General features: G+C 49.1%; 1 pseudogene; it reads right to left on the bottom strand.

Moving 5' to 3' along the window:
- Positions 1–18,816: 18,816 nt before the first annotated feature.
- Positions 18,817–19,567, bottom strand: LOC102253273 (annotated as a pseudogene).
- Positions 19,568–23,988: the final 4,421 nt, after the last annotated feature.

Raw genomic sequence — 23,988 nt, 5'->3', positions numbered from 1 at the left:
TTGTCCACAGTTCTAAGCCCAGGGGGGACCATGGGCATGTTCCACTAGGAATGATGATGGAGCTCAGTCACATTTCAGTTCTTGAATAAAGAATTCACAGCAGCCTCACATGGTGGGTGTCGCCATGGTATGAAGCCTTTTGCTGAAAAAGCATGTTGGTTTCTGGTGGGTCTACACCTGAGTCAGGACTCCTGATCATGTGTTATTGACACGGAATTTTTGACTGGAACCCGGATTCTTTGTCCACCAGAGTCGAAGAATGAATTCACAAACAGAAGGTGGTGTAGCAAAGGTGGAAATTTATTGAAAAACAAATACAAACTCCCACGTGGGGAGAGGTAAAAGGGCCCACAGACTTCCTGTTTCCATGGTTTATAAAGACTGCAGCTCCATGTCCTTATATCCCCTCTGACTGGTCAATATTCCCTTCGAATTGGTTACTATAGTAACTTTTGAGGCCCTGCCCCCTCATTGTCCTCCTATTACTTCTGGGCTTTCTTCCTTTTTCATTTTGTAAATATAGACCTTTTTTGGCAACTTCCAGTTCCCTTGTCTTATGGACATACACCTTCTCCCAGTCTGTAGCACTCTGTTTTTTTCCATGGACCCCAATTCTAAAAATTCCCTAAACCTGCCTATATTCCCCTAAAATTCCTGTTTCATTATCACTTTCCCTGGGCAGAGCCTGGGCGTCAGTCAGGGTTTAGGTTGATTCTTAGGTGTTTCTCTGTGTTTATGCCTCGAAGGGGGTTGGTCTTTTTCTTTCTAAATGCATTTTCCCACTGGTTGGTACTTGTACATTAATTCGTGTCCGGGTCTATCTTTTCAGATTCTTCAGGATTTTCCATGTGAATAATGACATTGTTATAATGTACCCCGCGAATCACAGGATACCTCAAGAAGTCGAATTAAAGAGTCACATTTATTGCAAATCCGGGACTATGAGGGGCCATTTCCCAAATCTCATTGTGCTAAGATGGCCGCAACACCAGGTTTATATAGGCAAAAATCACAAAAGTATTGATTATATCCCAGGGTTTGGAATGAGGAACCTGGTTTGCAAAAAATCAGTTTACAGAAGCAGAATTAAGCATGTTAATTACAGTTTTGGGTCTCCTGATCACTGAGTTGCCAGGAACACATTATCTAGAGCCATCGAGGCAATTGAGAGTAATTGTGCTGTCCTGGTCTTGGGACCACTGAGTTGACAGGGAAACATTATCTGGAACCCTCAGGTCTTGGGATAATTGTGCTGTCTTGGTTCCCAGGTACAGAGGAATGTGCTTTCTAAAACAAGTATGACCACAACCAATGGGGTATTCACATTACAATCAATAAGGTATTCAATCAAATGGGATGGTTTATACAATTCAGAAAATCAAAGTAACTTTTCTATTGTTAAACAAATCAAATAAGTACAGAAGCCAAACAGCAGGGTTAGAGTTAAACTACAGTTTCTACCTGAGATGGTTGCTACCATACTTCAACATCATCTCTGATTAGAAAAGCAGGCCTCCTCCCTGCAGCCTCAGGGCGCCCAGAGCAGCCCCTGTAGGTGACATCCCAACCCCTCCCCCGCCAGGATGCCCTCCAGTTCCCAAAGCTGCCTGGACCCTGGGGGACGCCTGGGGCTGGTCTTCAGGCCCCACTCCCTGGGGCCAGGCTGGTCTTGCTCTCTCCCTTATTAACTGTGCAGCCCCCACCCCGTCCTTCCTGGGAACCTCCCAGAGCTCATCGAGTTCAGCTCTTCAGGCCCCACATCCAGGCTCCAAGGTCTCCCCCTCCTGGCAGGGAGCCTGCCCTCGCACCCCACCGCCCCACACGTGCACCAGGGGCTCAGATGGGGCCTAAAAGGAAAACCGCCCAGGGACAGTCTCTCCTCCTTTTGGGCAACAGTCAGACCTTAAAGCTGTGAGACATGCTCACCTGTGGGAATTCAAATAACGGACTTGGGGGCAGGAAGCAGGGCCCAAAGGTCCACAGGGCAGTGTCTGTGGGCAGGAAGCACAGAGCAGGGATCACAGGGAGCTTAATCCTATTGGAGACACTCTTTCCCCTGTTCCTCATTGGCTGAGGACTGTGGGGCTCACCTTCTCTCAAGCTCCTCCTCTAGGCCCTGCTGTCTCTTATTGGGCTATTTAAATACATGGGAGGAGCCCTGTCCTAGTGTCTCCACCTCCCTTTGTCCAGGGGACCCTCCTGGGAAATATGCTGCTGGTCACATGCACAGCCCTCACCCCTCCACCCCCATCTTGTCTGCCCTGGGAACTTCAGGAACCCACTGGCCACGGGCTGTCTCTTTTCTAACAGGTGACTGAGCTGAGGGTGGACCACAGAGGCCTGTCTCCTGCAAATTGAAGCAGGAAAACCCCCAGGAGGGTGGGGACGAGGGCGCTGCACTTGCCTTTCAAGGAAGACTGGGCTCCACTCCCACTGGCCCTCTGTCCCCACCAGGGAGGCTGGAGGGGTCCCTCCTGTCCATACTCAGAACCTCCTGTCCCTGCGGGCGGTGGGGCTGCCTGAGGCTTCCTGCAGGGACAGGTTCAGGTTTGCAGAGCTGCTTTGGGTGGGTTCTCACAGCCACCCCATGGGTCCATCTACAGCCCATGTCCTGAAAGGGCAACCTGCAGTGCATATGGGCAGGAGCTGCTATGACCTCCAGGTGTCCACCTCCACCCACTGACTGAGATGCCTGGAGACTCCACGATGCTGACCTCCTCTCCCAGGCCCCAGGATGTGGCCCCTTTCATCCACAGGAACCAGCAGCGGGCAGAGGCCCCACAGCACTGAGCCCACCTGCAGGGATCTTGGTTGTGCTCAGAAGGGGTGACGTCCCCTGCCAACCCCAGGGATGCAGCCAATAGTGGGACAGTCACCCTTGTGTTTGGTCAAGCCCAGAGGGTGGGCGGAGGAGGCCCTGAGCTGGGGGCGGAGGGTGTGAGAAACGCTCACCATTTTGAATTTAAATAATAGACTCAGAGACAGAAGGATGGTGAAAAGGAGCCTTTTACGATGTTCTTGCAAGAGGAGGTGTCTGCTTGTACAGGCACACGCGGAGCAGCGATCACAGGCTATTTATCCCCTAGTCCTGTCTAGTTTGAATGCCTCTGGTTAGAGACTTCATTCTTTGATTCCTTGAGACAAGACCCGGGAAGAATTCCTGCTACAGGCTCTGGTATCAGTGTAGAGTCCCTCCTCGGGTTCCTCAGTGGCCGAGTACTATGGGCTTCATAGTTTCCTCAGACGTGGCCTAGGTCTCCTATTGGAGCATTTTAAAAAATGGGCCGAGGCCTTTTCTAGTTGTCTCCACCTCACCCAGTAGGAGGCTGCGCCATCCTGACTCAGGTGCACAGTTCTTTGTTCTTATAGCCTCTTCCCTCCTCCCGCATTCGCTTTGCCCTGGGGACACTCAGTAACCCTTTCTAATAAAAGTTGTCTTTTCTGGGATGGATCTCAGAGGCCTATTTCCTACACTGGGAAACTCCTTAAGCAGAACCTCGCTTCTGTGACTCCTGTCAGGAGCCATCATTCTTTTATTTATTTTTTTAAATATTTTTTTGTTAATCCTCACAGAGTGTATTTTCCCACTGATTTTTACAGAGAGTGCAAGGCAGAGGAAGAGACAGACAGAAACATCAATGTGGGAGAGAGAGAGACATCGATAGGTTGCCTCCTGCACACACCCCAACCAGGGCTGGGGAACCTGCAACCGAGGTGCTTGCCCTTGATCAGAATCAAACCCGGGACCTTTCATTCTCCAGGCTGACACTCTAGCCCAGCTACAGTCCCAATGCCCCCAACATTATAGTAGGCACACAATAAATATTTGCTGCACGAATTGGAGATGTCAAAGGTTAAAGTAAGACAAAAGGCCAAAAACATTAATTAATAAAGAATGCCCCTCCTTAAGACAGAATCTACAGGGAAGTGTACTTAGAATCTTCTGTTCCAAATTGGCCTATGGTAGTAATCTATAACATATAAATATCTACAGTAACTCTAAGAAATAACTCTAAGACTTAAGAATGACTATATTAGATACAATTTATCTAGTAAATTTTAAATAAGTAGCTAGTAAATAAATAGGTAAAAATGAAAAGAAAATAACAGCAAAAAGACATCATCCTGCCTTGTACATCCAGATTGTACCACTGTTTTTTCATAGGTGCATCTCACTGGTTTACTTTACTTTTTTAAATCCTGGTAAAATATACCTAGCATAAAATTTTCCCTATTAACCATTTTTAAGCGTATAGTTCAGCAGCATCAAATACATTCACACTGCTGTGCAACCATGAACACTGTCCATTCTCCAGAATGTTTCATCATCTCAAACTCAAATTCCATACCTATTAAACAATAATGTCCCCATTGTTCCCTTCCCCCTGGCCCTAGGTCAGCCGTGGGCAAACTACGGCCCGCGGGCCGGATCCGGCCTGGTTGGAATGAATAAAACTAAAAAAAAAAAAACCGTACCCTTTTTTTTAATGATGTTTACTTTGAATTTATATTAGTTCACACAAACACTCCATCCATGCTTTTGTTCCGGCCCTCCGGTCCAGTTTAAGAACCCATTGTGGCCCTCGAGTCAAAAAGTTTGCCCACCCCTGCTCTAGCCACTGAGAATCACCAGCCAGGTCAGGAGCCATCGCTCCTTGCAAACTAACCACTGGGGTCACTTTAGAAGGAAAAGCTTCTATGCATCCACCTGGCCATTTGATGTCTCGGCTGCTCCTGCCCCTGCTCCCTCAGAGATGTCCCCTCTTCCCCAGCTCCCTGTGCTCAGGTTGAGGGCACCTCATCAGGAGGCAAAACGCAAGCCCAGGCCTATGTCCTTCCCCTGTGGGTCCCAGATCTGAAGACCCTCACCTGTGCCCTCTGCTCCCAGGCTCCCCAGCTGCCCAGCTCTGGGGGCACATGGTGTGTGTCTGACCCACAAGCACCTGGTGTGCGACCCCAGAACATGGGGGCGGGGCCTCTGTCTTCTTCACTGATTTGTCCTTGTTGCCTAGAGGGATGCTGGTGTGTCAATGGCCCTCAGTGTTGGTGGAATGAATGAATGAATGAATGAATGAATGAAATCCAATCAATTAATGTGGGTGAACAGGCTCTGGAATTGGTATAAGGTCCACAACACCCACACCAGGGTCAAGTGTCTGAGCAACCTTGTCTGTGGCCCCTGCCTCGGGTCCCACTTGCCCAAGGACAGAACTCTTGAGAAATCAGGCTGAAGAACTAAGGTCCCTCCCTCAGTGGGCTGTGTGCACCCAGGGCCTTATATCAGTGAGGGACACTCAGGCAAATGCCAGGCATGGCTTCCTGTGTAAATACAGCCTCCACTGGGGATGCAGAGCCTGCTGAATCTGGCTGACCCAGGGACATGGCTGTCTCCTTCTTCATCTTCCTTCCCATGCTGGGGCTCCCCTGGGGTCAGTGTCTGGGGACCTGGGGGTTCGCAGCCGTGTTCACAGAGACGTGGACTGATTAACCTTGTTGCTTGCTTTTATCTCAGGTGTCCTGTCCCAGGTGCAGCTGCAGGAGTCGGGCTCCATGGTGGTGCAGCCCTCACAGACCCTGTCCCTCATCTGTGCCATCTCTGGGGACAGTGTCTCCAGCAACAGTGTCGCTTGGCACTGGATCAGGCAGCCCCTAGGGAAAGGGCTCCAGTGGCTGGGAAGGACCTACTTCAGGTCCAAGTGGTGTTATAGAAAACCAGAGAAAAAACAAGCAACACTTAGAGAAATAAATTTACACAGCTTTGTTATGCCAGAGCACTCAGAGGAGATGTCTCTAAAATTCTGAGCAAAGCAATCTGGTTAAAGCTTTTCTTTTATATATTTTTGGCTTCTTTGTCCCCTAAATAAGGATGGGACTCCCGGACCTTCCAGGGGCTTTGAAAAAAGCCCATGTGTAAGTATGGGGGTCCTGGCACCATACTTAAAGGCCTGGCCTGGTGCCAGCACTGACAGCCCCCTCTAAGGGTTGTGCATTTCTTTATGATTTATGGCCTCTGTAACGTGTGGGCAAACAGGCAACAAATCTTGCTAGCCCAGACTGCAGGAAAAGAGGCAATAGGCTATATTTTCCCATCTGGGTTACATTGTTCTGCTTGAGGAAAGTTCCCTTAGAGGGAACCAGATGTTATAGAAAGAATTAGCCTTTAGCTTTCTCATTCCCTCCCTTGTCCCACAAGCTTTTCTTAGCCTTGTGGTACAACGATTATGACTATGGGATGTTATGATGAACAGGGATGACGACAGATCATAGCTGCTTCCTGCTTATAAGAGAAGACGACCAAGGGGTTAGCATACCTTTTCTTCCTTTCGGAGGGGTTTGTAGGAAATTCTTATGGTTTGTAGCTCCATTTGAAGTTTAAAGGCATCTAGGTGAGATGAGATAAAGAGAGTTAAGAAATGTAGAAGACATGGTCCTAAGGTTACAGCTATTAGTAACATAAACCATCATAGCTGCTTCCTGCTTATAAGAGAAGACGACCAAGGGGTTAGCATACCTTTTCTTCCTTTCGGAGGGGTTTGTAGGAAATTCTTATGGTTTGTAGCTCCATTTGAAGTTTAAAGGCATCTAGGTGAGATGAGATAAAGAGAGTTAAGAAATGTAGAAGACATGGTCCTAAGGTTACAGCTATGAGTAACATAAACAGTGCTCCTATCAATGGGAGAAGCCATTTCCAGACAACCCCCGCCCCCGCCGTCCCAAGCAGCCCAGGACCCAGATAGATCCTGTCTTCTTTTTGTTGCTTGTTCAATTAGATCCTTAGCCTTATCTCTGACAATGCCTAAACTGTTGGCATAAAAGCAGCACTCCTCCTAAGAAGAGGCAAATTCCACCTTTCTCTGCCATTAGTAAGTCTAATCCTCTTCTATTCTGTAGTACTACTGTGACTAAGGAATCAACTTAATCCTGCAAGGCAATTAGGGTCTCAGCTACTCTCTCTATGTCTTCTGAAAATTCTTGGGTTAAAACTTGATAAGAGGAAACAGAGTGAGCTATTCCCCCTATCCAGGCTCCTATACCACCTGCAATTCCGAGTGCTTTTAGAAGGGGAATCACTTTCAGAGCCCTTTTATATCTAGTTACTTCTTTAAGCAGGTTTTCAAGGGATTGGTTGTTGGGCTAATAGACATCTCTGGGGTTAGATATGCAGGAGTGTGTTGGGGTCCAGCCCCAGCAGGTCCAGGGGTTCCCAAAGGTGTGGACGGAGTCGGCGAAGAAGGAATGACATGGAGGCAGCGTTCAGATGATCAGCATAGCCAGGTTCTCCAGCCAGGTGTTCTAGACAGGTTCTCTAGCCAGGTTCTCTCTTTATTCTCCTGTTACATCTGTATTTATACCATTTGATTTTAATCCTATCCATTCTATTCCAAAGGTTAGGGTGTTTGTTATCTCCATTCCAAGGTCACTACTCTACTGTTCTGTTAAGCTACAAGGAAGTAACTGAAGGAGACTACCCTAAGTAAAGATTATGTAGTTTAAGCATGATTGTTCATAGTTACGGTGATTAACTACCCGCCTGGCACTTAGTTAAGGGGTTTTACTGATTTATTCCCTTCCTTAGTCCTGTTAATCCCTAACTCCAGGGGAAAATCCCCACCTGGGGAAACAACCTTTCTCGGAGAGGTGACTTTGGTTAAAACACATAGTGCTAAGAAGGGGAGCAAACATATTAAGAACAGTATGCCATATATGCCAGGTCCCTTGAAACATATGCTGTGCAGATGTTTTTTTCCTGCAGCGACTGTGTCAAGCAGCAAAGATGGACTGGCTTCTGGCAGGAGTGTACACTTCCATCAAGTTTATAGGCAGGCAGGGGTAAGCAGTGGTCCCACACACACGTAGAATGTTCCTGTAGGGGGGCACAAGGGGTTGGTGGTGTTTTCAGCCTTGAGAGTAGAGTTGCATAGATCATCGGGAGGTGACTTGTTGGATGTTGGCCCTGAATACTGCTGAAACAAATAGGAGCAACATTAGTTAGATGCACATTGGCCATGACAGGTTCTATTATTTCTTCCGCTAAGTTCCCTGGTTTAGTTATGTTTACTGGGGTAGCCATTAATAGGAGTGGTCCTGGGGGAAGACACAACCAGTAATCCCTAGCCAAATTAGGGTTGGTAATATTGAGGAAGTGGTGGGTTGAATCAAGGAACTGATAGAATCAGGGTCCAAGTCATATTGCCTCTGAGGCTGAGTTCTTAGTCTGGGTACCACCAGTACCTTGGATGCTTCCTGTTGTTGCTTGATTGTTTCTAGTCCAATGGCTTCCCTGGCTCAGGCTCGGTCAACAAAATTTTGGTCCCCCATACGGGCCCAACAGACGTATGCACTGATTGAAGGCCCCTGACAATGGTTGCGGAGCTTACCTGTTCAGTAGACCTGTCTTTTCCATATACAGAGCTTTATTCCAATGTATCAGTAGCTCCCCTGATAAGAGGAAAGACTTATAATAGTGTCATCCAGGGTCCTGTTAAGCAGGGGCAGGATGGATACGTAGTTGCAAGGGAGAGTGGGAACATACAGGCTATGATTAAGGGAAGTATGTTATTCCCCCTGTTCCTGTTCAGTGGGGGTCCACAGCAGTGAACCACAAGAATGAAGAGTAGTGTTCTAACTATTCCTGCAAGGCAAATGTAGCCAAGGATGGCATGACAAGGAGTGGTCCAGCAATTCATAATGAGGTCTTCATTTCCTTTCTGAAGTACAGCTGGAGGGGATTTGCAAGATCTGGGGTCACCTTCCACTCAGACTGAGCACTGCTTAGCTGATGAGCTGCCTTCACATGCGAGTGGTGGATCCAGGTGCACAATCCTGCAACTTTGAGAGCTGTGGGTGTGGTTAATATGACTGGATAGGGTCCCTTACAGGTAGGCTTGAGGAGTTCCTTTTTCCAATCCTTTACCCAAACCTGTTCTCCAGGTTTATAAGGATGTATGGCTGTCCCTAGAGAGATAGGTAACCTATCAGTAACCCATCTGTGATCTTCAAAAACAGTTTTTCCAAGTCCTTGTAGTTGCTTTTGGATTACCAAGTTCCCTATTTCCCCCAAACCTCCCTTTGGCTGAATTAAGGGAGGGGGTCTGCCATATAGAATTTCAAAGGGAGAGAAAACTACCCTAGCCTTTGGGGCAAACATACCCGCAGGAGTACAAGAGGCAAGATATCTGTCCAAGGTAAGGTTGACTCTTGGCATAGCTTAGCCATAGCCTGCTTGAGAGGCCGCTTCATGTGCTCTAGTTTCCCTGAACTCTGAGGCCTGTAAGCTGTATGTAGGTTCCATTTAATTCCTAAAGCCTTGGCTACCTGTTGTGCTATATCTGCTACAAAGGCTGGGCCATTCTCAGATCCTATGGTCAGAGGCATTCCATATTGCCCAATTATGTCCTTCAGTAAAGCCTTAGTGACTTCTCTTGCCTTTTCTGTGTGAGTGGGATATGCCTCCACCCATCCTGAAAAGGTGCAAACAAGGACTGGAAGGTATTTATTTCCTCTGCTAGGCACTATTTCTGTAAAATCTATTTCTAAGTCTTCAAAGGGAGCTTGCCCACAACGTTGAACTCCTGTTGCTCCCACAGGACCCTGTTTGGCGTTGTTCTGTGCACAGAGGAGGCAAGGTTGAGAGACTGATGCACACAAGGAGGGAACACAGGCAATTAGGTAGTATCTGTCTAACAAAGCTTCTAGAGCAGTCTTCCCTAAATGAGTGAGTTCATGTTGCTGGAGTATTACCTTATGGGCTAACTGTTCTGGGACATAGACCATATGATCTGGGAGTATCCACCAGCCTTCCATTGTTCTCTTGCCACTTCTTGCTAGGCCCATTCCTCCTCCTGAGGAGTGTATTTTGGAGGTTCAGGTAATTTTGGGGCCAACATGATCCTTGACGGTGCTACTTGTTCTTTAGCAGCCAGCTTGGCTGTGGCATCAGCACGTTGGTTTCCTTCCAACACTGAGTCTTTCCCTTTCTGGTGACCTTTACCTCAGATGGCGGCTATTTCTTTGGGCTCTCAGACTGCTTCTAGTAACTTTAAGATCTCATTCTGACTTTTGATTCCTTTTCCTCCTGCCTTCAGGAGCCCCCTTTCCTTGTATATACTCCCATGGATATGCAGGGTGGCAAAGGCATAGCGCAAATCAGTGTAGATGTTGGCACATTTATCCTTACTGAGTTCTAGGGCTTTGGATACGACCCAAAGTTCTAGGGCTCTCAGACTGCTTCTAGTAACTTTAAGATCTCATTCTGACTTTTGATTCCTTTTCCTCCTGCCTTCAGGAGCCCCCTTTCCTTGTATATACTCCCATGGATATGCAGGGTGGCAAAGGCATAACGCAAATCAGTGTAGATGTTGGCAAATTTATCCTTACTGAGTTCTAGGGCTTTGGATACGGCCCAAAGTTCTGCCCTTTGCACTGACCATCCTTCAGGCAGGGCCTGTGCCTCAATTGTCTCAAAGTTTGATACCACTGCATATCTGGCTCATCTTTTCCTTCATCTAGGAAGCTACTGCCATCTGTGAATAATACTAAGTCCTGATTATGGAGAGCCTTGTCTGTTAGATCTGGCCTCCTGGAGTACACCTCCTCTAAGACTTCTAGACAATCATACTCTGGGACTCCCTCAGCACGAGTAAAAAGGTAGCAGGAATAAGAGTTTTCACTGCTTCTAATCATACCTGTGGATTTTCACATAGGGGCCCCTGATACTGGGTCATCTGAGCATGAGTCAGCCAGTGCTGCCCCATAGCTTCCATTAGGGTGACAACAGAATAAGGTACTTTGACATTTAAGCTTTGCCCCAAGGTAAGCTTATCTGCTTCTTTGACAAATAATGCTGTGAATGCAAGGGCCCTGAGACTTGGGGGCCACCCGGAGGCAACCAGGTCAATCTGCTTGGAGAAATAGACTACTGGTCTTTGCCAGGGTCCAAACTCCTGGATTAGGATTCCTAAGGCTACCCTGCTGTTCTCATGAACAAAGAGGTTAAAGTCCCGTGTCACATCTGGTAGCCCTAGTGCCAGGGCCACAGTGAGCTTTGCTTTAATAGCGATGAAGGCATTTTCCTGCTCAGGACCCCAGTCTATGAGTGCTTTCTCTTCCCCTTTCAAAGCTTCATAGAGAGGCTTGGCTATGTTTGAAAGCCTTGGGATCCAAATTGAACAGAACCCTGCTGCTCCCAAGAATTCCTGAATCTGCCACCGGTGCTAGGGACTGGGATGGCACATACTGCCTGCTTTACTTTCCCTAGCCTTCGTTTCCCTTGGGTGATTCAGAAGCCTAGATACTTGACTTCTTTCTGACAGATTTGTGCCTTTTTCTTAGATACCCTGTAACCTGTTTCAGTTAAGAGTCTCAGAAGGGTTTCTGTTCCTTCCCAGCACTGAGTTCGCCAGGAGGAGGTCATCTACATTTTGTAGTAATATGCACCCCAAGTCCTGTCCTGGGAACTTAGACAGATCAGATGCTAGTGCTCCACTAAAGAGAGTAGGGGAGTTCTTGAATCCCTGTGGCAGTCTTGTCCAGGTGAACTGCTCCTTGGCCCCCCTAGTTGGGTTTTCCCACTCAAAGGCAAACAAAGACTGACTGGAGGGTGCCAGCTGAAGGCAGAAAAAGGCATCTTTCAGATCTAGACATGTAAACCATTCCTCCTTTGATGGAATGAGTCCCAGAAGTGTGAAGGGGTTAGGTAGCGCCAAATGCAGGGTTATAACAGCCTCATTAACAGCCCACAGGTCCTGCACGGGGCGGTGATCATTAGTCCCAGGCTTTTTGACAGGCAAGACAGGAGTGTTCCATAGAGACTGGAGTAATTTATGAAGTCCCCACTGAAGCAGCTGGTCTAAGTGGACCTGGATTCCTAGGTGTGCCTCTCTTGGAATCAGATGTTGGTGGATTTTAACAGGCTGTGCTCTAGGCTTTAATTCGATTAGCACTGGAGCATGGTCGTTAGCCAGGCCTGGAGGATTCCCTTCTGCCCAGACTAGCGGGAACTCTTCCTCTAATTCAGGTTCTAATGGTGAAGCCTTTGACTGGGGGGTATAAAGTCTCCATTCTTCCTCCCTCAGCACTGCGAAGGATGGGATCATTGCGGAGGTCTCCTCACCTAGGCAAAGCTGTGCTGAGCCATCTGGAGCAAAAATTTCTGCCCCCCGCATTTTGGCTAAAAAGGTCTCTATCCATCAGAGGTACTGGATAGTCTGGCAAGTACAGGAATTCATGAATTACTTGGTGGCCGCCAAGATGGCATCAATCAGGGCGGCAGAATGGTCTATAGGTCTGGTCCCCAGTAGCTCCAATAATGGTGACCTCCTTTCATGAGAGAGGTACTACTTTCTGTGTGACTACTGAGTGCTCAGCTCCTGTATCAACCATAAAGTCCACAGTCTGGCCCCCAATTTTCATTCTGACCATGGGCTCGCGGGGGCCCAGCTGAAAAGAGTCCAGTCTGTCGTAGTCGAAATCAGCCATTGCTAGCCCAATGAGATCTTCTTCAAGTGATTCTAATTGATAGTGACTAGGTGGAAAAGGAGGCCATGTTTTCTTACTTTGCTGTTTGGGACATTCAATTTTCCAGTATCCTGTTTCCTTACAATAGGCACACTGGTCTCGTCTCAGGCTTGCTCTTTCTTTCCCCCTTGGTCTGTATTCTTGCTTCCCTTTCTGATCTGTCTGGGAGCCCGAACCTCTAAAATTCACTGCTAGTATCTTGGCCCTTCTTTGTATTCTTTTTTCTTCCTCCTTTCTTGCCACCCTGTCTTGTTTGATGAAACCTTGTTTGCTATCTCTAACAGCTTAATAGCGTTTTTTCCTGCAAATCCTTACAGCTTCTGTAATTTTCTCCTTATATCAGGCTGGGCTTGGCCTACAAAAGTTGCATTTATCATAGTTTGATTTTCCAGGGCCTCAGGGCTAAAGGGGGTATAGATCCGGTATGCCTCACATAGTCTCTCATAGAAAGCTGCTGAACTTTCATCAAGCTTCTGGAAGACCTCAGAGATTTTAGCCATATTGGTGGGCTTCTTGGCTCCGGCCCTGACCCCCTGGAGGAAAGCCAGCCATTATCTTTCTAGCCTGGCCCTTCCATCTTCTGAGTTTGGGGTCCAATCAAGTTCCTCATCTGGGAAGGCCTCCCTGGCCCATCTGTCTGTATCTAATATCCCTCGCGGGGCCTGGTCTGGAGCCACTTCCGAGTCTCTGTTACTATTCTCATGTGCTCCTCAGAACATGCAAAGGAGCTGCTTGCAGCCCACTCAGATGGGCTTCTGGGTCTGGAAGATCATTTCTAGAAGGTCTATCATGGCCTGAGGTTTTTCAGAATAAGCTGGGGTGTGATGTTTCCAATTTAGGATGTCACTTGTGGTAAAGGGCTGAAAATAATAGACTGGCCCTCCCTCCTGTTAGGTCCCATCTTTGCCAAGTACTTGGGTACCCCGAATCTCCCTGAGAGGAATCTGACGAGCCAGTTGTGGTTTGGGCCCTTGGTCAGCTGAACGCAAACGCCGCCCAACTGGCTCTGAAGAGTCTGGTTGAGGAGAGACAGAGGGGGAGTGGTGTTTCTAGACTCTCCAGACCTTCCAGACCAGCAGGGGGAGCACTAAGTGCCACCTTGGCACATATGGAGGTGGCAAAACTGGTGGAATTTCCTCAGGGCTTTCCTGTAGAATAGAGGTCTGAGCTTCCATCTGAGAAACCTGTTTTTTTCTCCTGCCTGTTTCTTTTCTGCCTCCTCCTGTCCTGCCTGCTTCTTTTCTCCTGCTACTAAAACCTTACTCTGTCCCTTCTTACACACGCAAAACTGGACCCAAGGCAGCAAGGTTTGAGCAATTTCTAACCAGCTGACTATGTAGGGAAACTGATCTGGGTGTCCGGGGTCTCCCGTGACTACATTAAAGACCACCCTGACCAGTCCTTCATCAAAAAAGCCTTCTGAGGGCCAGTCAACCCCAAAGGCTGGCCATTCTACTTCACAGAATTTCCTCAGTGTTTTGGGATTCATTTTAATACCATAATCCCCATTGAAACCCTTTTTAAATTTTTTCAACATGCAATTGAGGACAGTGGGTTTACTTTGTCCCGACCCCATGATGATCAGTGGCGAGAGACAGACAAGGGAGGGGGTGACCTGTTTTCACAGATCCACTCAGATAGCCTGCTGGCCGTGTCCCTCATGGGAGTTTTGATTCATCTTAACGAAGGTGCACCTGTATAAACTCTGGGCCTGGTCACCTCCAAGTGGGGGTGAGTCACTGTTATGCCTTATGATGAATCACAGAACCGCAGGTGAAGGTCCACTCGGACTCCATAACCAACCGAGGTCATAGAGCCACACAACGGATAGGAGAGCACAAGCTCTCTCCTTCCACACTCACACACTTTCACCAAACATTCACTCAGAGTTTAAACAGTCCACCCTATTCCTGACTAATTTACCTGACAAAATCATACAACTTCTGGACAGGTGACCAAGCTCCCCCTTACACTCTCTCAAAGTGGGCCTAACTGTATGGGCCCCTACCTTACCATGTCTGTCAACAGGTCCTGAGGTGTCCATCCACCCTCTCCAGATGCCAGCCAGGTCCTAGGCTGAGGTCCGGGAGTGCCTGGAGTCCCCTGGTTCAATTCTGCTAAAATCAGCAGGGTGCGCCTCCCAGAAGCCTATCCTGCATCCCCAGGCCCCAAACCCAGTCCACTCACCAGAGGCCAAAAAGGCCAGCATGGTTGGCCTTCCCAGCCAGGGAACCAGATGTTATAGAAGACCAGAGAAAAACCAAGCGAAATGGAGTTACACATCTTTATTATGCTGGCTGACGCAGAGGAGATGTCTCTCAAGTTCTGAGCAAAGCAATCTCGTGGAAGCTTTTACTTTATATCTTTTTGGCTTCTTTGTCCCCCAAATATGGATGGGAATCCAGGACCTTTTGGGGGCTTTGAAAAAAGCCCTGTGTGTGAGGATGGGGGTCGTGGTACCATACCTAAAGGCCTGGTCTGATGCCAACACTGACATCCCTCTCCAGGGGTTGTGTATTTCTTTATGATTTATGGCCTCTGTAACATGTGAGCAAACAGGCAACAAATCTTGCTAGCCTAGACTGCAAGAAAAGGGGCAATAGGTTATATTATCCCATCTGGGTTACATTGTTCTGCTTGAGGAAAGTTCCCTTAGAGCAGTGGTTCTCAACCTTCCTAATGCCGCAACCGTTTAATACAGTTCCTCAGGTTGTGGTGACCCCCAACCATAAAATTATTTTCGTTGCTACTTCATAACTGTAATTTTGTTACTGTTATGAATCGTAATGTAAATATCTGATAGGCAGGATGTATTTTCATTGTTACAAATTGAACGTAATTAAAGCATAGTGATTAATCTCAAAAACAATATGTAATTATATATGTGTTTTCCGATGGTCTTAGATGACCCCTGAGAAAGGCTCATTTGACCCCCAAAGGGGTCGCAACCCACAGGTTGAGAACCGCTGCCTTAAAGGGAACCAGATGTTATAGACAGAATTAGTCTTTAGTCTATTCAATGGTACAGAGAATATGCACCATCTCTCCAAAGTCGGTTAGTTATCTACCCAGACACGTCCAAGAACCAGTTCTCCCTGCAGGAGATCTGTGATCACCAAGGACATGGCTATGTATTACTGTGTGAGATACAGTGAGGGGAAGTGACTGTGAGCCCAGACACAAACCTCCCTGAAGGAGGCAGCAGGGCTGGGATGCAGGGGGCCCTCAAGACACTAGGGGGTGCTCAGGAAAAGCATAGTGTCAGGACCAGGAATAGGTGCAGAGTTGAGAAAAGACACAATTCCCTGCTCTGTCTTAAAGGGGTTTTGCTCCAATACTCAGTCACAGAGCTCACAGAAAGCCCTTTTCTATGTCTAGTTTAAGGGATTGTATTTGTGAACAAGAAATCGGGCTCTGTGGTAAATCTGACAAAACTCAATGACTGAAAGGAACCTCACAGGAGGCTCTGATCACAAATTCCTACCTGGGCAGTCCTGGGGGGTGGACATGCCCCAGGCCTATCACTTCTTTACTCAAGGGCTTCTCTCTGCCTTAAGCAACCCCATCCATTATTCTGTGCATCTGGGTTAACACACCTTTGAGGTAAGTATGACCACCCTTAAGAGAGCAAATCTTGGCCTTTTTATGTCCACTTTGGAGAAGTGTTTATTTAGGCCCTTTGACCATTTTTAATTGGATTGTTTGTCTTCCTCTTGTTAAATTGTATAAGTGCCCTATATATTTTGGAGATTAACCCCTTATCGGATGTATCCATGCTGTTGCAAATGGTAAGATTTCTCTCTTTTTTTTTACTGCTGCATAGTATAGTTGTTTTGTTGTTTTTTTAACCCACTCATCAGCTGATGGGTACTTAGGCTATTTCCAAATATTAGCTATTCTAAGTTGCACTGTTATGAACATAGCGTGCATATATTCTTTTTTGTGGAAAAAAGATGTAATAAAACGTTATCAACATATATCATACACAAACTACAATGTGTCATAATTACTTTTTTTTCTCTCTCTTAATTCAGGACCAGACTACAAGGTAAGAAAAAAACACAGAAACAGCTATAATGTTCCCAATAATCCGCACAAGGTCTTTTTTTAGGCAGATGATATCTCACATAATATGATATACATGGATCAGAGAGGGGAGAAATAAAGACCAGCTACAGGGACGGGGAGGGGAGTAAATGCACAAAGAATTCGGATGTCTCCGGGGCAAGACTCAGAGGTTTCTATGGGGGTGCTGAGGTGAGGGAGGCCGAGTCACCCCTCCTGGGAGGGGACAAGCTCCACTGTTGCAGGAAGCCACCCATTGTCTTCACTATCAGAGAAGTGTAAACAAGGATGCCAGAACTCTGGTGAACCTTGAGCCCTGGCAGGGCCAGAGCTATGTACCGATTATTTAGTTCAGACCAGTGGTCGGCAAACTGCGGCTCGTGAGCCACATGCAGCTCTTTAGCCCCTTTAGTGTGGCTCTTCCACAAAATACCATGTGTGGGTGCACACATACAGTGCAATTGAAACTTCTTGGCCCATGTGCAGAAGTCAGTATTTTCTGGAAGAGCCACACTCAAGGGGCCAAAGAGCCACATGTGGCTCATGAGCCGCAGTTTGCCAACCACTGGTCCAGACAATGGGGACTCAAGCTATTTCCTGACCAGAGTAAATCTTTCTAATATTTACTGACCTTTAAGATTGTCTGTTACCATAATTACCTGACTAACTAAGAGCTAGATGTGTATCCAAAATTGAATAAAATGTTGGCAAGGTCTGGGCACCAAGGGAAGTCCTTTCTCTTGCATTGGGCTTGCCCGCCTGGCCCCCAATATTTCCAAATTATTATTTCTTGTCTCTTCTCTTTCATTTGCGTGTGGCCCCTTCTCCATATCCTGAACCCTGAACCACGCGGGACGTGGGTCTTCACACACTGTCCCGTGTGTTGGTTTTTGAAAATAAAAACAGGACCGAAACAGCAAGTCTGTTTGGTGGCTGGTGTCCCCCCACCCCCACAGCTATTGCAAGGTCTTTCCATTCAGTTCCAAGCACATGCAGAGCAGTTCTGGTCAATATCCCATCTTTGAAAAAGGAGGAAGAATCAACAGAAAAAAAAGAGAAAACCCAACTCCAGCCCTACACTGCCAGCACACACTGAGGACGCGAGGGCCAGGGGACAAGGACGGAGGTCACAGTTTCCATGTCCCAGTCACAGCCATCCTGTCAGGCGTGGGGTCCCCACTCGCTCCAGACACCACCCAGCCTGCAGGCTTCTTGCTGGAGAGACTGGGGTGGGGGCTGAGGAGGGGGTTGCAGGGTGGTCCCTGGAGGAGGAAGCGGTCCTGGGAACACAGTGCACGCCACCACCAGGCTGCAGGGAGTCTCTGCCTGGTGGAGTCCTGAAAGCCTGAATCAGGTGGCCTGGCCCTCCAGCCACATAATGGGGTGGGGGACATTCTGGGGTCCAAGTTGTGCAGCTGCTGTTGCCACCTTGCCCAGGAGAAAAAAAAAAAAAAAAAAAAAAAAAAAAAAAAAAAAAAACACAAATAAACAAACAAAAAAAACAAAGCAGTCCCCGCCCCTCCCTTGCCCGTCTGCACAAGCCAAAACCTCTAATGGAAAAGGGTGACTTCCTTTTGCTTTCCAAAAAAGGGCTTTGAAAGAAACCACTGATTGTAAATGGGTCCAGTTCATCATTATCATTATCATTATTATTAGTTTAGGTGGCTACAAAGACAGCTTGAGATCGCACACTGAGACCAGCTCTGGTGCAAGGCTTCCTACAGACAGCAGGACTTGGTGGGGGTATTTGTCCTTTTTCCTTTTTTCTTTTCTTTTTTTTAAGAAGAAAGCAAAGAGGTTGGTTGGGGTGAAATGGGGTGGGGGTTTGCTAGAAGCTTCCTTTTTAAAAAATTCCCCCCAACCCCACCCCTGGAAAACAAATAAAAAATCCCAACAATGGTAAAACCCAAACAAAAGACAACAAAAAAGTGTCATGTACTTAAAAGATCCTTTTGGGAAAGAGCAAGGGGTGGGATTTTTCTGGTCAATGACTTGAAATATATTTTTATTTTGAGTTTTGTCCTTCATGTTTTATGGAATAAAAAGTTCGGCCTTTTTATTGCATGAAACTAAAATTGGGAAAGGTGGGGGAGTGGAGAGGGCAGGGTGGAGGGGGAGCAGTCTGTGCCCCTCCCCCAGCTCCTGGGCAATGACACCTCACTTCTTCTTGCATGAGTTCTGGCACCTTCCCACCTGCAATGCCTGCTCTCTGGGCTTCTTGGAGAAGAGGAGGGGTCACACACTCATGGTCTGGCTTGGAGAAGAACTGTGGTTCTGGAAGGAGTGGAGGGAGTTCCCTCCTAGTTGGCCGTCGCCTGGAGGGGTGCCTGGAGGATGGCTAATGCCACTTACGTAGTTAAGAGGATTTCTTGGAAGTCCATCTCTGTCCCTGAGCCTAAGATCCTCTCCTGTGTGTGGCCCCAGGCCGCCCATGGCTCCCATCTGCCCTGGGAGCCCAGACCCATCGGGGAGTTGGACTGGCTGCCTCCAGGCGGCACGGGATTCATCTTCGTGTAGATGTTGTCGCTGGAATTTGTTGAATCTGCAGGACCAGGCATGACGGATGTTCCTGGGGGGTGGGGGGGGGGCTACCGCCAAGAGGTCCCCTGTAGGTGCGGGGTGATGAGGGGAGTATGGAGTTGAGTTAGCGCTGTTAGAATTGGGTCAGGGTCTGCCGGCTCCCAGGCCCATGTTCATCGCGGGCATTGTGGCCAAGGGAGTCCGTGGTGATCTCCTGCCACTGCCTGAGTTTGGTGGGCCGAACCCACAGGTCCCCTGCCTCGGGGAAGGCTCATCCTCTGCATTGTCTTCCCCTGTTGGGGCGCCCTTGTTGTCCTGTGGGGCCCATGGAAATGGGCAGCAGTGGCTGTGCCCCAGGAACTCCTCCCGTAGGCTGGCTTCCAGGTCTGATGGGAGCCTGGGGCCGCCTGCATATCATGTGACATAAAAGGCTGACTGTGGGGTCCCCTCCTGCTGCTGGGATTGTGGGGTGCAGGCTGTGCATGCGGGAGGGCTGTGACCCGAGGACCCTGACAGAAACCCGACGGATGGGGCCTCCAGGCCTCCTGTCCTCGGGGGAAAGCTGCCAAGCACTGGGCTGCGGCTGCTGCTGCTCTGCAGTCAGAAAGGCTGCTGCTCCACGTGAATGTGCGCCAGTGTCTACCCTCAGGAGCTGCGCAGAAAAGGTCCCCAATGCGCACCCCCGCGGATGCAAAACCAGGTGGTTCGCCCAACGTGACGTTTTCCCATCGAATCTCTGACAAGAAGGTCTGTGCAGATTCCCGCGCTCCTATGTGCAGTGAATATTCGTAGACGCAAAAAGCTGACCTAAGTCTCACAAACGCGAAAATCACCGGATCCCGTCGCTTCCCTCCTGTTCACCATACACTCCTTGCGACCCTCTGCCCAGCTCCGAGGGTCCGGGATCAGTGCTGGACTCCGTGGGCAGCGAGGCGCCGCCCTCACTACCTCCCCCCAAAACAACTGTCCCCAAGCCTAGGGCCAGAATGGTGCAGCCGACCCTGCCCCGCCAGGCGCCCAGGAGGGCACAGGAGCAGAGGGAGGCCGAAGGCAGGGGAGGGAGAGCTGCATATGTCCTTTCTGATGAGTATTGGGGTTCCTTAGGATGTATTCCTAGAAGGGGGATCACTGGTCACATGGGAGTTCCATTTCTATTTTTTGAGGAATTTCCATACTGTTTTCCATAATGGCTGCACCAGTCTGCATTTCTAATGGCCAAATAAACTGATGAACAAAGACAGACCCAGAGACATAGAAGCAGGAACAGACTATGGAATGTTGGAGGGAGGGCAGGAGTAGGTGGATGGGAAAAGGTCCACTAATGAACTTGTATGCAAATATGCCTAACCAATGGACACAGACAATGGGGTGGTGAGTGTGGGGGAGGGGGACAGGAGTGGGCTGGAAGAGTTAATGGGGAAAGGGGAACCTATGTAATACTTTCAACAATAAGGATTTTAAGAGAGAGAGAGAGAGAGAGAGAGAGAGAGAGAGCACAAATCTTGTAAAGGATCCTGTCATCCAAGCCCCACTGTGCTCTCTCCCACCTCCATGTCGTCTTCCTCACCTTCCCTCCTTATCTTCAATGCACAAATGCAGCTGCGAATGGTTATTCTCCGGAGCATTTGAGGTCTGGCTCTCCAACAGTTGTCATAAGTTTGGCTCCAAAAAGTCTTATAACACATCTCTCCATGTTTGGACATTTCTTACATTAACATTCTGTCTTTTCTTCATTTAAAACATCCGTTCATACATGTTTCTTCCCCACGTGCAGAAGAAAGGACTCACGATTATTAAAAACCTGCTACCTTGCCAGGATGTGGTCTGAAGAGTTCACACCCTTTGGTGCACGGACTGACACCCCAACCACTGAGCCACACCAGCCAGGGCTCCATTTTTAAAAGGTGGAAACTCTCCCACGTTGAGAAGCTGGGAACGCAGGCCTTTTGCACATGAACAGCAGGGAAGTCGAGTGAAACCTGTGGTTTCGGTTAGGCAGCTGCGTGCCTGTGACAGGGACAGCAGGTTTGAGATGGAGGCTGTGGCCACAGGGTCCAGCCCAGCCTCTCCTCCCTCGTCACTTGCATATGTTTGACTTATTGATAGGGGAGAAATAGAATGTGGAGAACCAGCTAGAATTGTAAGGAATAGTAATCCTGCTCAGTTAACTGTGATTGTTTATTCTGATTAAAGAAGCACATTCTCACCTGGCTGGCAGCCGCACTGGGGACCTGGAAGCTCACCTGGAAGTGCGGCCCTTCCTCCCCATTTGGAGCTGCCAAGTATCATGGAGAGATTCACAACTTTGCTGCAGGAACCAGCCCGCCAGCCCTTTGAAGACCCTCAGCCCTCTGCTCCCTGTCAACGGCCCCTTTGGCATAGCCTTTGGCTACTTCCCCATGTAATCCTTTGTCCTTTTATTCAATACTAGTGGCCCAGTGCAGAAATTCATGCACATTAAAAGGGAATTAATTAGAGGAAATATTTTAATATTGCTATTTGCCCTTTCTCTATAATAGAAGTATCAGAGATGAAAGAAAATTAGTAAAATGTATACAAAAATCTCCCTCCTGTCAGAGTCTGGGGCGTGTCACGGGACCTAGAGTCAAGTCTCCACCCACCCCGCACATGCACCTCAAAAACACAGGAGACCCAGACCCGTCCGGCCCCACACCCATTGGGTGAGACCCAGAGCCAGCCAGCCCCACTCCCATCAAGCCCCTCTGAGTGGGGGGCACAGCCTCAGGTCCCCTGGCCCAGCACTGGGTGGGAGGTGCACTCTCAGGTCCCACATCAAGCCCCACTGGGTGGGGGCACAGCCTCAGGTCCCCTGGTCCAGTACTAGGCAGGGGTGGAGGCCAAAGCCTGAGGTCCCCTGTCAAGCCCCAGTGGAAGGGGGCATGGCCTGAGGTCTCCAAGCCTGGCACCAGGGTGGGGGGCATGGACTGAGGTCCCCATCAAGCCCCGCCAGGCAAGGGGCATGTCCTGAGGTCCCTTTGCCTCGGCCAGGCGCCATGCAGCCTCAGGTCCCTGCTGTTCAGTCGTGACATTACGGTGTCCCAGCTAATTTGCATATTCATCTATTATATATAGACTAGAGACCCGGTGCAGAAATTAGTGCATGGGTAGAGTCCAGCAGGCCTGCCCAGATGGGGGACCATAGGGCCCAGCCAGCAGGGGGGAGGGGCCAGGAGCAGTTGGCCGGCCAGCCCTGCCGCTGATCAGGGTGTTGGGGGCCAATTGGGGGCCGGGCCAGCTGGGGGTAGGGGGACAATCTGGGCTCTGATCAGGCTGGTTGGCTGCCACAGTGCGCATCATAGTCATGGCTTGTTCTGCTCGTTCTATTCGTTCCGCCGTTCTGGTCGCTGGGCTTTTATGTATATAGACAATCAGCTGGCTTATGGTGGGGTGCAGAGCAGATTTTTGTAAATGACTGGTTGCTCTCCCATATTGCCCACAGAATTGGAATAAATGCTTATATTTGATTCAACCCTGTCTCTGCTTAATTGGCTCAGGTAGTGACAGGCAGCAGGGACCATGCATTGTCCTGTTACATATTCATGTGCATGAGATGTGATTGGGAAAAAGAACAAAGACAATCTATCATCCTACATAATAAAGAGCTAAAATGCAAACTGTCATCACGCTGTCACGCTGTCACCCTGAGGCCAGGGGGACCTGAGTCTGCACCCCCAGCCCTATGCTAGGGCCAGTGGACCTGAGGCTGGGCCGGGGAACCTGAGGATGTGCCACCAGCTATGGCACCAAGACCAGGGGACCTGAGGCCATGCCCTCCATCCCAGTACCAGGGCCAGGGAACCTGAGGCTGGATCAGGGACCTGAGGTCATGCCCCGTGCCATGGTGCCAGGGCTGGGGGACCTGAGGCCATGACCCCCACCCCAGCAAATGGCCGGGGGACCCATGGCCCCACCCCCTGCCTGGCAACAGGGCTGGAGGACCTGAGGCCATGCCCCCCACCCTGGCACCAGGCCGGGGGACCTGAGGCTGCACCAGGGGATCTAAGGTTGTGCCCCTCACCCGGCTCCAGGCCTGGGGGCCTGAGGCTGTGCCCCCTGCCTGGCAAGGCTTGATGGGGGGCCTGAGGATGCTCCCCCACTCAGCAGGACTTGATGGGGGATCTCAGGTTGCACTTCCCCACCTGGGGCAGGGCCAGGGGACCTCAGGCTCCACCCATCGCCCTGTGGGGCTTGACAGGGGTGGGGCCAGCCAGGTCTGGGTCTCGTGTGATTTTGAGGCATGCGCAGGTGGGCAGAGACTTGACTCTGGGTCCCGCAGCATGCACCAGACTCTGACACTTCAGAGGAAGATTTTCATATGCATTTTACTAATTTTCTTTCATCTCTGACACTTCTATTATAGAGAAAGGGCAAATAACAATATTAAAATATTTCCTCTAATTCCCTTTTAATGTGCACAAATTTTGTGCACCGGGCTACTAGTTATCAAAAGAAAAGTATCATTCCAAAGCAAATTCTTATTCCCAAACACAAGAAAGGCAACATGGCCCACAGTCGGTGAAGGAGAGCAAGAGGAAGCCCTATCCATGTGCCTCTGTGGCAGCACCACTGAATCCTCATCAAAAACCAAAGGATGGAGAACTCTCAATCCTGGAAGCTATCCGCAAAGGCATGGGGTCAGAATGACTGGTCTCAGGGAAGGAGGGAGGAGGGTGGGTCAGAAGGGACGTTTGTCACCAGCATCCTTGAATCCTTTCCCATCTGGGGTCACCCTGAGGATGACATGGTCAGGCATGCAGCCCAGGGTCCCAGCTGCACCCTTATATCCAGACTCCATGCAAATGGGGCTCTCCTCCTGCTCATAAAAGAGGGCCCTGCCCGGCATGTTGAGGAGACACCCAGAACTGA

The sequence above is a fragment of the Myotis brandtii genome, unplaced genomic scaffold (assembly GCF_000412655.1).
Source record: "Myotis brandtii unplaced genomic scaffold, ASM41265v1 scaffold910, whole genome shotgun sequence".
Taxonomy (NCBI): domain Eukaryota; kingdom Metazoa; phylum Chordata; class Mammalia; order Chiroptera; family Vespertilionidae; genus Myotis; species Myotis brandtii.
This window is presented reverse-complemented; position numbering and strand designations above follow the sequence as displayed.